This window comes from Natator depressus, chromosome 12, assembly GCF_965152275.1.
Source record: "Natator depressus isolate rNatDep1 chromosome 12, rNatDep2.hap1, whole genome shotgun sequence".
In the NCBI taxonomy this organism is placed as follows: domain Eukaryota; kingdom Metazoa; phylum Chordata; order Testudines; family Cheloniidae; genus Natator; species Natator depressus.
The window spans coordinates 18221816-18236061 of record NC_134245.1 but is presented as its reverse complement, the minus strand read 5'-3'; the positions used below and the strand labels follow the sequence as shown (position 1 = coordinate 18236061).

At 39.1% G+C, this 14246-nt stretch overlaps 1 long non-coding RNA gene across 4 annotated transcripts in view; it reads left to right on the top strand.

Annotated features, from left to right (window-relative positions):
• LOC141996844 (uncharacterized) overlaps positions 1–14246 on the top strand; it is a 65672-nt gene that overhangs the window by 42539 nt on the left and 8887 nt on the right. For 3 of the 4 annotated variants that reach the window (XR_012641622.1, XR_012641623.1, XR_012641624.1), the window contains exon 2: positions 12510–12642. This is a non-coding gene — a long non-coding RNA (uncharacterized LOC141996844). Of the gene's footprint in view, positions 1–2115; positions 2494–12509; positions 12643–14246 lie in introns of those variants that run through there. The other variant, XR_012641625.1, reaches the window with a different exon arrangement.

Genomic DNA, 14246 nt, shown 5'->3' with positions numbered 1-14246 from the left:
GGTGATGTCAAGAACAGCAGAGAAAGGATGCGGGGAGAGGAGAGGGCTTGGGAAGGAAGATTTCATATAGAGGGGGATGTTTCTTGTATACCACCTGTTTTTGTTGGCATTGTCGGTATGCACTCTGATTGTGGAAAGCAATGCACTTAATAGCACATATCCACATGCTGACACACATTGGCGGGGGAGTGTAGGAAGCCTGCATTGCTACTGCCCATCCTGTCTCTGTTCTGTAGCTAAACAGAGGGCTTCAGTCCATGACTAGCATTCTGGCATCTTTCACTATCCATTAAAAAGATTTTTTTTCCAAGCAATGTTTTTCATTTTTAAAAAAAAACTGAAGCCCCTTTGAATTTGAGGATATACAACTTTTAAAAGCATGGAACTCTGCGAAAGGAAGTAAAAATGATTGCTTATTGCTGCAGACATCACTTATGGCTGCAGATTTCTTTGAGCTTCATGCAAGTCATGCTGAACAGCTGTTTTCTGAAGCGATGGCAGCTAGTCAAATCCCAAAAATATCACACAGACTTCTGTAAATGTTAACTCATCAGTATCAAAATGATTCTCAGAGGGGCTGATCCCCAAAAACACAGTGACAGAAGTGTGTGTGTGGGGGGGTGTGGGAATGGGGGTGCTGCTTTGCACTTTCTGCACTTCAACCCTCAGCTGCCTAAAAATCGTGGCCCCCCCCCAAACTAGGGACTAGTTGTGAGAATTTTTCCATAGTGGATAAGAGACGGAGTGGCCAATTCAGGTATGATAATCTTTCCCATCTCTAGCTTCCAAGGAAGCTTCAGCCACACACCCTTTCCCTAGAGCCATGCCCTCTACTCTGGCAATTAGGGGAGAAAAGGGCAGCACAGAAGCAATTACACTAACTCTATGCCACCAGAAGCTTATCTGATGCTAGGGGGAGCCTCCTGTGGCTGTTTACAGTAGCCCAAAGACTGCTTTGCCTAGATTGTATGTAGCAAACTGGCCATACTGCAGAGCAGGAGCGGGACCCTCACTCTTTACCTGCTTAAATGTTTCATAGAATATCAGGGTTGGAAGGGACCTCAGTAGGTCATCTAGTCCAACCCCCTGCTCAAAGCAGGACCAATTCCCAATTTTTGCCCCAGATCCATAAATAGCCCCCTCAAGGATTGAACTCACAATCGTGGGTTTAGCAGGCCAATGCTCAAACCACTGAGCTATCCCTCCCCTTCCCATATAGCATGCTACTGGGGCGGTAGTGGGGGGAGGAAGTAAGGTGTATTCACTTCTGTAAAAGTTGAAGTCAGGAGCTGGGTGGTGTGTGCTGTGAAAGAGTTAGAGAATAGTGGATGAAGGTTTCTTGTTAAAGCAGGAAGAATGTATATGCCAAAGTTGCAATAAATCTCAGTTCCCCAGCGCCCTCAAGGTATCACCACAGAGCCCTGTCAGCACAGAGCGGAACTGTAGCAGAACATATCATGCTACTATCAATGGCCTCCAGTACTGAAATGGGGGTCCCTAGTGGCTGCCGGTTTGGGACCTATACTTTCATAAGCATTGCATGAAGGAAAAGTGAGTCTCTCCCAATCCAGTGTATTTGTACAAGCCTCTGAGGACTGGGATGATCACCAATCTTAGCTGGCATGATCTGGTTTCCTCCATGCCATGCTAATTGATACGATCCCAGTAGTCAGCATGGTATGAAAAAGTTTATTTCATCCCACAAATGGGATATGAAAACAACAAAATGGTGTACCATTTAAAAGCGAACAATAGGAGCCCCATTTACAAACAAAACCAGCCGTGCACTTGTATTATCTCTTTAAGAGTTAGGATACTGTTATTTTAGTAAACCATTGCACAGGAATCTGGAAGTTTTATTATGGAAAATTCCTCATGAAGATAATCTTTCAAGCCGGGAAGGGGAGGTTGGATTAGAAACCATGTTATGTAAATTTATTGTTCCAAAAGCCAAAACCCAGCCCCACAGATTGCACAACACACTTGCAAGAGAGAGCCAAGATCTGTTACATAAAAATGGAATGCTGATGACAATTCAGCAACAGCTACTGACATTCTCATCTGGTCCTGTTGGGATAAACAAGGCATTTATTGTCACTTGTTATTTACTAGAGCAGAGTCTGTGAAACTTGACTTTTGTCTTCCACTTTCACAGCATAAACAGAGAGATCAGTGACTTTTTCTTCTTAAAAAAAAAAGACTGGGCAGAGTGGGTCATGTTGACATCACTTTGTTGCCCTTTTAAATGCTGAAGGAGCTGTAAACGGATAGTATAAGCTCACCTGCTAAAGGAAGTGGGAGAAGCAGAGGTCTGCAGGATGCTCCACAGAGCAACGGAAAAAAAAGAGGGGCAACCAAACAAGATGAGCTCTTCTGAATGTGGAGAAGACCTAGCTAATCAATCTCACTAATTTAAATCAACATGAGAGAAGAAGGTTGTGTGTATTTTTAAAGGACCGGATTGTGTGTGTCCACTGAACTGGACAGGTGCAGGTAAGCACTGAAATACTTCCTATTTCAGCTGGACAGCACTGCTAGTGACCTGGATTGTTCAGCCGGAACCAGCCTTTTCATAGAAGGCTATCACAGTGCTCTATCCCCAGTGGCTGGTAGGAGGATATACCTGTTTGCCACAGGAAGCAGAGAAATGGAATGCTTCCCCCATCCATCCCACCATCTACACAGAGCAGTGCAACTTTCTGACTATCACGTGTACTAGATGACTTAGGCCGGTTTACTAATTAAGAAGCAAAGCAAGTGTCTCTAGTCAGAGTCCTGACTTGCTCTCTACCTTTCTGCCTTCTCAAGCTCACATATTAAATATGCCACAAAGGAAAATGGACCAAACTTTAGACCAGTTAAGGTTCACCGTTACACAAAGTTTCCATCCAGTGAATTATAACAAATGTATTTTAAAATGTGTTGAGTCTGTGGGTCTAGCTGACGGAGTGCTTCAATAGCTAATTTACATCAGTTAAAAATGTTTGCAAGCAGAGTACCTACAATTTCTAGTTTTGTTAAAACCAATCACTTCTCTATTGGGCTTACAAAACTTTTCTTGCATATCTGTACGTATAACAAGTTACAAACACAGAGAGCTATCTAGCTAGAGTCCTTAAAAGAGAAGTTTGACTCAAAGGCATTCGTTTTCATGATGTGCTTGTAATGGATCTTGTATAGCTATTAAAATGTTATTCTGCTCCTGTAGCTATTACTGTATTCCAATACGTGTTATCCTGAGTGCAAATGTAATTAACAATGATCAGTGCTAACAGAAGCAAACAGTTAGCAGACACATACTGCATCTTTGTTCTTCCATTACAGTGAATTTACAAAAAAAAGTATAACCTACTATACTGTTACCTTTTAAATGCTAAACACTGTAGGTCACATTCTGTCATGTTTACACAAATGATTCATTCTCCCTAATATACATTGTCCCAGTGGCTTGAGAGTAGCAGCAGGGAGAATGTACAGTCCTCTCTGCCACCTGCATGTCAACGTGGGAATGACCTCATTAGATCCTGTTAAAATCTTAGTATACTGGTCAGGTTCAGAAGAGATCTTCTCCCAGACTCTTACGAGTGGTTATAGTGCTTACTACTATGCTTTTTAAAACTAAGGTAAAACAGACATAGAAGCACCAACCAGGTTAGACCGACTGACTTTAAATTTTAAAGTAAATATCTGTTGCTTGAACCTTTCCAGCAGTTATTCTTAGCTGAACTAAAGTTGGCTAAGATGTCAATGGGACTAACAGCAGTAAGCACTGTGCCTGGTAGTAAGCGTTTGTAGGATCAGATCCCTAGCTAAAAGATTGTTCCTCCTGGAGGACTAGCCACATTCTAAGTTTGAAATGTTTTTTGTTCAGTTATTTCTCAGTTATTAGTTAGCAAAAAACAAAAGAAGAAACTGTATTTCCCACCTTCCCCCTCCACTCTCACATAATCAGGATGAATGTACTTCACTCGGCCTTTGGACCTAAGCATGGGAAATTGTGGCCTCAAAAAATGAAGAATGTTCAGAATGTTACAAATTGGTGTTAAGGTGTTTGCAAGGTACACTATATATAACATTCTTTACACCCAATTTAAAAGCAGAATGCTTGTTGTTAGTGTTTCATCTGTTTAAATATGACATTTATTGATTTATTAATGAGGGAATTCTTTGATGTAACTGCAGGATAATTTAGTTAGATCTCCCTTCCTTCACAGCAACAGTTCTCTAACCAGGGCCTGTGGAGTCTTTTCTGGTGGTCCACAGAACACAATGTTTTGAGAGCCACAAAGTGAGGGATTGGGAGAGGAAGTGGGTCAATATTTCTCCTGCAAAGTTGTCAGCAGAATAAAAGCTGGAAAACCAGTGAATTGGGTTCTTTGAGAAGCACTGATATCTAATAGTTATAATCACTCTGATTTCTTTTTAGCTCTGTAAAATGAGGCACAAGTAATACCTGAAACTGAGGAAGCAGACATATATACAGTCATGCAAGATAAATGTATTCACTTCTTCTACACCAATATATATCACAATTAGCTTAAAAAAATCTTGTTAGTATTGTGCAATATAACAAGACGTACTAATATACCCATAAAACAACCTAGCCCAACATTTGTATTGCTGATTGTCCTCCAAGGCAGGGAGGATGAAATGAGTCTAGAATACAATTAGAAGCTGTACTGAATCCAGGGCTCAGTAATTAAAATTGTATGCAGTGGGAGGGGATGTACTAGAAGAAGGCTTTTTGAATCTCTGATTTTTAAGATTGTATGATTATAACATTAAAATCTAGAAAGTTTACCATGCTCACACAAACATCAGCCTTTCCTACACAGACAAACGATGAGTGACTAGTCCATATATCCTAGCTACCTCTGAGAGGTATGAAATTATCCTGGCCATGTCTTAACAGATCCTACATTTTATTAGCATTAACAAATAACAAAAACCAAATACAAAGACAAGAGACACACTCAATCCCAGCACTGTTTCACACAGTTATCCACACAATGGGCCAGACACAATTATTTGGTGCCATGTTATAAGTGATCATCTCCTTTGTAGGCCCCTACATCAACGTTGGTGCTTTACCCAAGTTTGGAAACTGTGCTCTTATACTGGATAGCCATCTGTCTTGGATGGTTTAGACACAACAAATCTTGCATCTTGGCAGTGGGTTAGGCTAGCTGTCCCTTGTGGTCTCTTGTTCTAACCCTATGATACTATGATTCTAGGTTACACCTGGTTCCAGCTAAAAAGGCTTCTGAGTATATCTGGCTAACACACATACATGGGGTCAAACCAGCAGAGACAGTGTAGATCTTTAAACCATCCCTACCTAGTCTATAATAGGACTCTTAAATGTGGTTCTACATAGTTTGGCCCTGTTGTAGAAACTGGTTTAGCTGGAATCAGGTTTTCAACTACCTTCTCAACCGTGGTCACAGGTCCAGCCTAGATACACTAGGATTCTTTGCAGCTTCCTCTCCACAATGTCTGTGCTAGAGATGAAGTTTTGCAAATGAAGTTACTGCATCTCTCTGGACCTGATTTAGGATTTTACTTATCAACTTGAGCACAGAGGTCAGGCTCCTCTAGTCTCCTTTGAAAAAGGTAGTGGACTAGGATGACTGTGTCACACTCAGTTCTGACCTGACGTTTTGCTTTGGATGCTGGCATTCCCCAGATGATCAAAAGAACATTTTGGTCATGTATCTTTACAGCTCCCTAAAAATTATTTCAAAAATTGAAGTTAAATAATAGATGGTTGATTAAACAGACCTCTGTGAAAGAAGGTCTTTCTACTTAGAGCGCTAAACTCTAGCTCTCAGACTGCTTTTCATTTGTTACTATATTTGAATCAATGCCAAGCAATGCAGACTGTTAGTTAAGTGTCCTTTAAAACTTCAGACAGTAAGCTAGACAAATTGTGCAATCTTTTTAACTTTTGTCAAGACAAATTTGCATATGGCAAGACACTTTCAATAGAGCAGGTAAAATGTGATAATGTAACAACCTTACTAGGGGACAGATTTTGTAAAGGTACTTAGGCACTTACAGATGCAGAAAGGCACTTAGGGATAGATTCACAAGGTGAACATTTAGGTACCCTATCACCTAGTGGAATTCACAATCCTGAGTTGGGTGCCCAGGTTCCCTGTACAATGCATGGGATAGTTAGGGATTCACAGAAACCAGCACACTGAGCAGGAAGCCACCTATGCTAGCCACTACAGAATATGAGTGAGTGAGTCAGAATGTGAGTGAGATGAAGAGGGGTGTGGCCTAAGTCTCACACTTCAAAAGGAGTTAGGTGCCTAACTCTGGACTGGAGGGAGATGTGTCCCTCCATCTGAGATTCTCAGGCATGAACCCCCTCCTTGGTTTTGAGCCATACTGTTTAGGAAACAAGTCAAATGTTTTTCGATAGCAAGTGGTGTGCACTTAAAAATAAGAAGAAAATTAAAAGTACTGTCAGTAGACACTATACATAAGTCAACTTGTTAGCTGTAGTCTATATCATGGATAAGCCAGGCTACTAATGAACACAATGAAACATGGACAAATTCAGGCCTATTATAAGCTAGTATCTCCACTGAGATGAATGAAGTTGCAGCTGCACCTGCTTCCACTAAGGCTGAATTTCCCTCATCACTCCAGTCCAAACCAACTTCCCAAATCTTCAATCTTTTATTAAAGGCATACGGATGATATGTCTTGCTCTTTACACAACATGCATAACAGGAAGAAACCACACAGGCAGAATGGGATTAAAATATCCATGTTTACTATTTACAGCATGCATGGCCTAGCTACATATACACACTGCTGCTTTGGCACGTCTGGTGTCTTCTCAAGCCTAGAACACAGGGATGGCCACTCAAGGGCTCACGAATTATTTAAAGGGATGCTACTCAATTCCCATGCACTACATATAATAAAAAAGTAAATTACAAAGATATACAGAATTGCTAACTTTAGTACACAATGAGAATGATTAAACTAATGCGGAAGAGCATGGTTTCTGTTCTAGAATGAGTGCCTGGCATGCTGTTAGTGCTACACAAACACAAAACCAACTGACCAGATATGTATCCAACACCAATGTGATCACTTTCCATGGACATTACAGCCCTTTCTTTCCTTCATTCTTTAAGTGTTTGATCTTTGAAGTCAATATCCCATTGACTTCAGCGGTGCGATATAAGGCCCTAAACTACATAAATAATAAATACAATAACATTTTCCCGGTTTTATATTTGTTTCACATTTAAACAAAATTCCCCAACATGTTGCCAACTAAGGGTATGCGTAGCTTACTTTAATCACTTGCAACTCAGAAGGTCCAATATTCAAGGTCCATTTACTCTTCCAGTTCATTTCAGCACACTCTAAATGTCATCTTCTTTATAATATTCACTTTCCAGTACTGTAATTGATTTACCATAATCATCCAGCTAAGATTACCCACTTAAATGTCCCATCTTGTATGGGAATATGCTTGGTGGATTGTACTATGCAAAACTTATACCTAGAGACAAGATCACATTCTTAGGCCAGGATTTTCTACAGTGCATCAACATCAGCAAAAATTGGACATCTGTAATACAAATCCATATTGACCCTGTTACTTTTGTTACTACTCTACAGTAGCTCTTGCAAGGCAAGTAGAATCTCTAAGCTTACCATATAGCATGACTCTTAAATAAAGGAACTCTTCATAGTATTAAAGTGCCAGACCAGTCTTTCAGCAGATGGAGTTAATTAACAAATGCAGCATACCAGGCCAGTAAAGAATGTCCCGAAAAAGTACAAACTGAAAGCAGAACTTCATATGTGGAATACCAATTGCATACAATTTGCTAATTGTTTTCCCTTTAAAAATCTTCTCTTTCTCAGATTCACCTTGTTGACTACCCAAGCATATAATACGGGAAATTTATACCCACAAAGTGTGTATGGTTCGGAAGATAGGGGAATCTAGCTTTTTGGTGGAATTTTTTTCATGAGATTTCCTGTTGATTTGTTCTACTTAGGTAGCTAGCTAGTTTTCATTGGCAGGATTTACTGCTGTTGAAGGGCTGGAATGCTGAAGGGTTTACACACACACACACACACACACACACAGAGGGAGAGAGATCTCTGATTTACGTGCTTTGGCAATTCTAAAAATGCCAAATCTAAGTTAAATGCAGCATATGAGGAAGATTATTTCTCTTCCATAGCACATACCTTAGGCAAGTACTGTGTCTGTGTGTGTGTGAAATTCTATTTTATCTACTCTCCTACGTAAAGGGGACCACCAGTACTTATAAAATAGTCTCCTGGAATGTTAATGGCCATAATAACCTGCTAAAGAAAAATAAGGTCCTTAATCATCTTAAGAAGCTACCTCCTGAATCTGTAGGCATACAAAAGACTCATCTCACAGTTGATGAATCAGCTAAATTAAAATAAAGTTTGGACTGAAGAGGTATACTTTGTATCCTATCAAAGGAAAAAGCAAAGAGAAGATGCTATTTCAAATAGAAAACTTTTCATTCTAAATTATGCCATCCTTATCTGACAAAGAGAGTAGAGATATACCTGTATCTGGAAATATAAACGGACGAGGAACTATCTTAATAAATCTTTGTACCCTAATGAAACACGTAAATAATTTATTAATAGTATTCTTTTAGACCTTATTCCATAAGTGAAGTGTATCTTATTTATGTTGAGGGAAGTCAGACTTAGAGCTAAGCAGAAAGTCTGATAAAACATTAATATGTGGAAAGAAGGAAAATATAATAAGCAATATCCAAAATCAGTCTCTGAAATGCAATAGGTTGATAAGTGGAAATAATCACATTCTGGAAAAAAAGACTAGAAAATATACTGGAAGAGCCAGTGTTCATATTCCAGAATAGAATGTTTATGTTTGTCAATTGTAAACCTTTGTATAGAGTCTATAAAACTGGTAGACAATATTATTTTTTCAGATCAGGCCCCAATGTGAGCTCCTGTATAAACTGTACACATGGGAAAAACAAGGAAAGCATGGAATATGAAATTATTCTCTACATCAGAACACAAGTGTCACAGATTTAAAATGCTGGAATATGTAATATTAAATGATACAGGAGTTACCAGTTATGGTACTCTGTGGGATGCAGCAAACATCGTACTTGCAGGGAAATTGCTTGGAATGGCTAGCAATGTAAAGAAAAAAATGATGGGGAAGAACTGCCTTCCTTGAGAAAGAAAAAGAAAGACTGGAGGCTCTGCATAAGAGCACGTAAGAACAGCTATATTGGGTCAGACTAATGGTCCATCTAGCCCCTTATCCTGTCTTCTGACCAGGGCTAGTGCCAGATGCTTTAGAGGGAATGAATAGAACAGGGCAATTTTGAGTGATCCATTTCCTATCATCCAGTCCCAGCTTCTGGCAGTTGGAGGCTTAGGGACTTCCAGAGCAAAGGACATTACCTCGCCCACCTTGTCACCTCGATGTGGGACAATTCCTCAGATTTGTCACCTAAAAAGAATGGCTCAGGTGAGAGGATATCTCCCACATCCTCTGCAGTGAAGGCAGATGCAAAGAATTAATTTAGCTTCTCTGCAATGGCTTTGTCTTCCCTGAGTGCTCCTTTAGCACCTGTGTTGTACAGTGGCCCCGCACTGACTGTTTGGCAGGCTTCCTACCTCTAGTGTTCTTCAAAATAATTTTGCTGTTAGCTTTTGTGTCTTTAGCTAGTTTCTCTTTACATTGTTTCTTGACCTGCCTTATTATACGTTTTCACTTGACTTGCCAGAGTTTATGCTCCTTTCTATTTTCCTCACTGGCATTTGACTTCCAATTTTTAAAGGATGCCTTTACTGCCTCTTTTTCTCTGCTGTTTAGCCATGGTCACATTTTTTGATCCTATGGTTTTTTAAAATTATTAATTATATTATTTACTATTGTTGTTATTCATTATTATTATTACTATTATTATTATTTGGGGTATACATTTAATCTGAGCCTCTGTTATGATTTTAAATAGTTTGATTGCAGTTTACAGGCATTCCACCTTTGTACTGTTCCTTTTAATTTCCATTTAACTAGCTTCCTCATTTTTGTGTAATTACCCTTTTTGAAGTTAAATGGTACTCTTGTGGGTTTCTTTGATATTTTTCCCCCTACAAGGATGTTAAATTTAATTACATTTTTGTCACTATTACTGAGCAGTTCAGTTACAGTAGAACCTCAGAGTTACCAACACCTCAGGAATAGAGGTTGTTTGTAACTCTGAAATGGCCCTAACTCTGAACAAAATGTTATGGTTGTTCTTTCAAAACTTTACAATTGAACATTGATTTAATACAGCTTTGAATCTTTACTATACAGAAGAAAACTGCTTTAAGAAGCATCTTTAAGTATGACTACAATACAGTACTGGATCTGATTAAAAAAAAACCTTGGAATAATAAACAAGTTAACAATAGTTACCTCAACTACTAGAAAGCCTAATAATTGAGAAAGTAGCTTATCAGGAAATATTATACACTACTTTATTTAAGAGTTTATACCACTGAGGAACATCAGGAATAGAAGGGATTTTTGTAATTTCCTTTTGTAAGTGTTTCCAGCCGTGTAGTGTTTCAACAGAAAAAAAATGACGTACAAATAACTCAAGACATAACTGAATTGAAGACAGTTTTATTCCAGGATTCTCCATGGAAAGGAAAAACAGGTAGAACAAAGTGAACAAAATAAGCCTTAAAGAATGGGGGAAAGCATTTGACTTCTAAATATAAGAAGAATGTAATCAGATAATACAGGATGTCGTGCTACTGCCTATAATTTGATGGGAACACCATATCACTTGTACATAGATTCTGTTCCCCTGCTTCCAGATAAGGGGCTATGGAAATTACATTATTGGAGAAACTGCAATGGAGAAGGGAGCTTGGACCAAATTATATAGTACTGTCCCAAAATATATAGACATATTGCCAGAAACAGCAACTGTCACCCAAAATGAAAGGTATTGAGATCTCCCTGCTGGAAATAATGAGCAAAATATAATCCAGAAATAACAGATGCCAGAACACAGAAGAATATACAAAGCTTTTGGCGGAGAAACACACTACAGTCAGGACATGGAGGTTAGCACTTCTGCCTTCTTATAGAAAGTGGTTAAGAGTGGCAACAGGTGGAAATGGAGCGCCACATGTATTTGTTTCAAAACAAACTGAAGAAATGAAAAGCTGCATGGTCTCCTTTTTTAAGTGACATGACAGAACATCCTTAGGTGTCGCAGCACAGGAGACAGAGACAAAAGGACAATTTAAACTGAAATTGGACAGACCCAACTCAGCCTTTGTGAAGTATCAGAGATTTTCCAGGTCCCCTGTGTCACCGGAGTATGGTGTACAACTATTATGGTATGCAGATATTAACTTTCAAATGTATATAGAGCTAGATAGATCATGACCTGCTGTTATGCAGGTATAGGGGGAAAGAAGGGGAGGGAGCAAGAAACCTTCCTCAGTCCTTGAATCATCAACAAGATTTGCAGCCCTTGCACTTGAAGGAGGACAGAACTGCATGCAAGTTGTTCCCCACCAGGAGTAGACCACTACCTCCTGTGCCTACCAACAGAGTTGTGGGGAGGTAACTATGCTGCACTTCTATATGTGGTGTAGCAGTGTCCATGCTCCCCCATGCACTAGAGAGCTCTGGGGGGCTTTCTGCCTATCACAGACTGAAGGGCCTTGATGATCCTCCCGGAATGATATCCCACACCACCTCCAGCTCAAAGGAGGAAAGGTTGAAATCTCAAGTCAATGTACAGGTGTGATTATTCTAAGAATGTTTACTCACAGTATATTTTATATCTGATTCTGATGTATTGACAAGACTTCAATAAAAAGCTACATTGAAAAACCAAAACTTTGAACTCAGATTCTGAAAAAAAGAGAAATTACTCCTCATTTATAAGCACCAAAATCCCCTCCGGCATTATGACATACAATATGACATACATATCTATATTGCATCTTCAATAAAATATTACTAAAATTTTATACCTTGATATTTTATACAGAGCAGCAAGATAGTTAAAACTAAAGACTTGTCTACATGGGGAAATTAACTGACATAACTATTTTTATAATTGTTCCATGACAACTCTGCTGGTGTAACTCCCCAGGTGAGGACACTATTCCAGAATAAAACTGATTTTAGAACAGAAAGGACTTCAGTAGGTGGTAAGCATCCAGGCACTTCTGAATATCCTGTAGACATCTATCTGCATCTGTAGGCATCTAACTCCCACTGACTAGCAATGAGGCTCCTAGGGCCCAGCTTCTCAAATGTATTTAGGCACCTAACTCCCATTGAAACCAACAGACATTAGGAGCCTAAATACCTTTAATGATCTGGGCCTAAGTGCCTAAATCCCCTTTGAAAATGGGACTCAGGCTCCTAAGTCATGGCTTTTAAAAATTTTATTCTGTATCCCTTCACCACCACTGAACTTCAGGTACCTCTGGGATGGAAGGTGGCTACAAACTATTCCACAACAATCTGCTTATGGAGCAAGGAGAATGGTGACTGAGGACATTGCAGCAAACCCTTCTTTTAAAGAAATTGAAAGCAATGAAACATTGAACCAGGTAAATTTATGTCTGTGTAATTCCCATGCTGATAATCACTGAGTTTGCCTGCATGTCTAAGGTATTAATTACACTTGGGAACACGATAGGGTTCTTATCTTGCCAATAACTGCTATAATGAAGTAGCGATCGCATGAATGTTCATGTGTTGATAAAGTAGTATCTGTTGTAGTAACTTGGCAAAAGGCATAATTGTTTTGCTAGAAATTATTAAAAATCATTCTGAAACGACTGACATTCTCCTGCAGCACAATGGCTATGTGCATGATACACCAAATGGATATTTGGATGCCTGCCTGCTGCAGCCGAGCTGATTTGCCCCATAACATGTGAAGGTTTGATTGTATGTTGGTATGAAATCAAAGCCTAATGGCCCAAAAGAGCTCCTGACATACTTCCAAAATATTTCATGGTTTTTGCTTTCTCAGTTGTTCCCAGGCCTTAGTTTATCCTCCACCAAAACTCCTGTTATGAATATTGCCCTATAAGTATTTACTTAAAACTTATGTACACAAGCTATTTTTCAAAAAAGAAACTGTTTGTGGTTTTAAGAAAACATATACAGCAGGCAATGAAAGCCTTACTTAAAAGTGAAATAACGATCACAACATTTTTGGTGTAATTGCCATGCCATTAATCTGTGTGCACTGACAGTTGTGAGGTAAGCCTCTTACAAGTAAAAAGAAAAGGAGTAAATAAATTTGTTAGTCTCTAAGGTGCCACAAGTACTCCTTTTCTTTTTGCGAATACAGACTAACACGGCTGCTACGCTGAAACCTTCTACAAGTGTTTGTCTCCTTAGGAATTCCTCTGTATTTAAATAGTGATGAAAAGATGACTGGTCTGTTTAACCACAGAGACTTCTGAGCAGCTGCCTCTGTATTGATTAGCTCAGCCTCCACTGAACGAAAATTTACAATATGGTGGCATTACTCCCAGATTACACAAGTATCTTGTTAAATCTTCCTTGTCCTGTGGAGAGTCATATACAAAGTGATTATGCAGAGATACTAGCCTCTTTAAAGTTATTGAGTCAATTAATTAAGTCGCTGTGACTGACAAACTTACAATCAGAATATGGAACACATCAGTTCTTATAATTCATTAAATGAAATTATTAATGGACAAAAAACTACAGAGAGCCAATCTGTGAACTAGTGTAACACACTGTGAAGTTTGGAGGTGCCACGTCTCTTATGCCAGATTTTGCAAGATTACTAGATTATGGTCAGGCAATTTGTTCCACTTACCTCATCAGTTATATCTGGGATGTGTCCTTACCTGGGTTTTTATGTTATTTTAAAAATCATTTAAAACAAATCTTCTAAGCCTATGCCAGATGTTTCTCCTGTCTATAGATTTCTACTGCTTCTGGCGAAGAAATCAAAGCACTGTGACAATATAGAAAAAAGATATGGAAAAACTCCCGGCTAACTCATCCTTTTGCTGACTAGCAGAGTCTGTTGTTTTTTTTTTTTTTTAAATACCAGAGGTTCCATTAGTTATTCCAATGGTCTGCAAAGATGCCATCTGCCATCACACACACTGGGTTAATCCAGAACTGTCACAGAGGGCATATGGTCAAGGGGAGAGCATATGGTCTG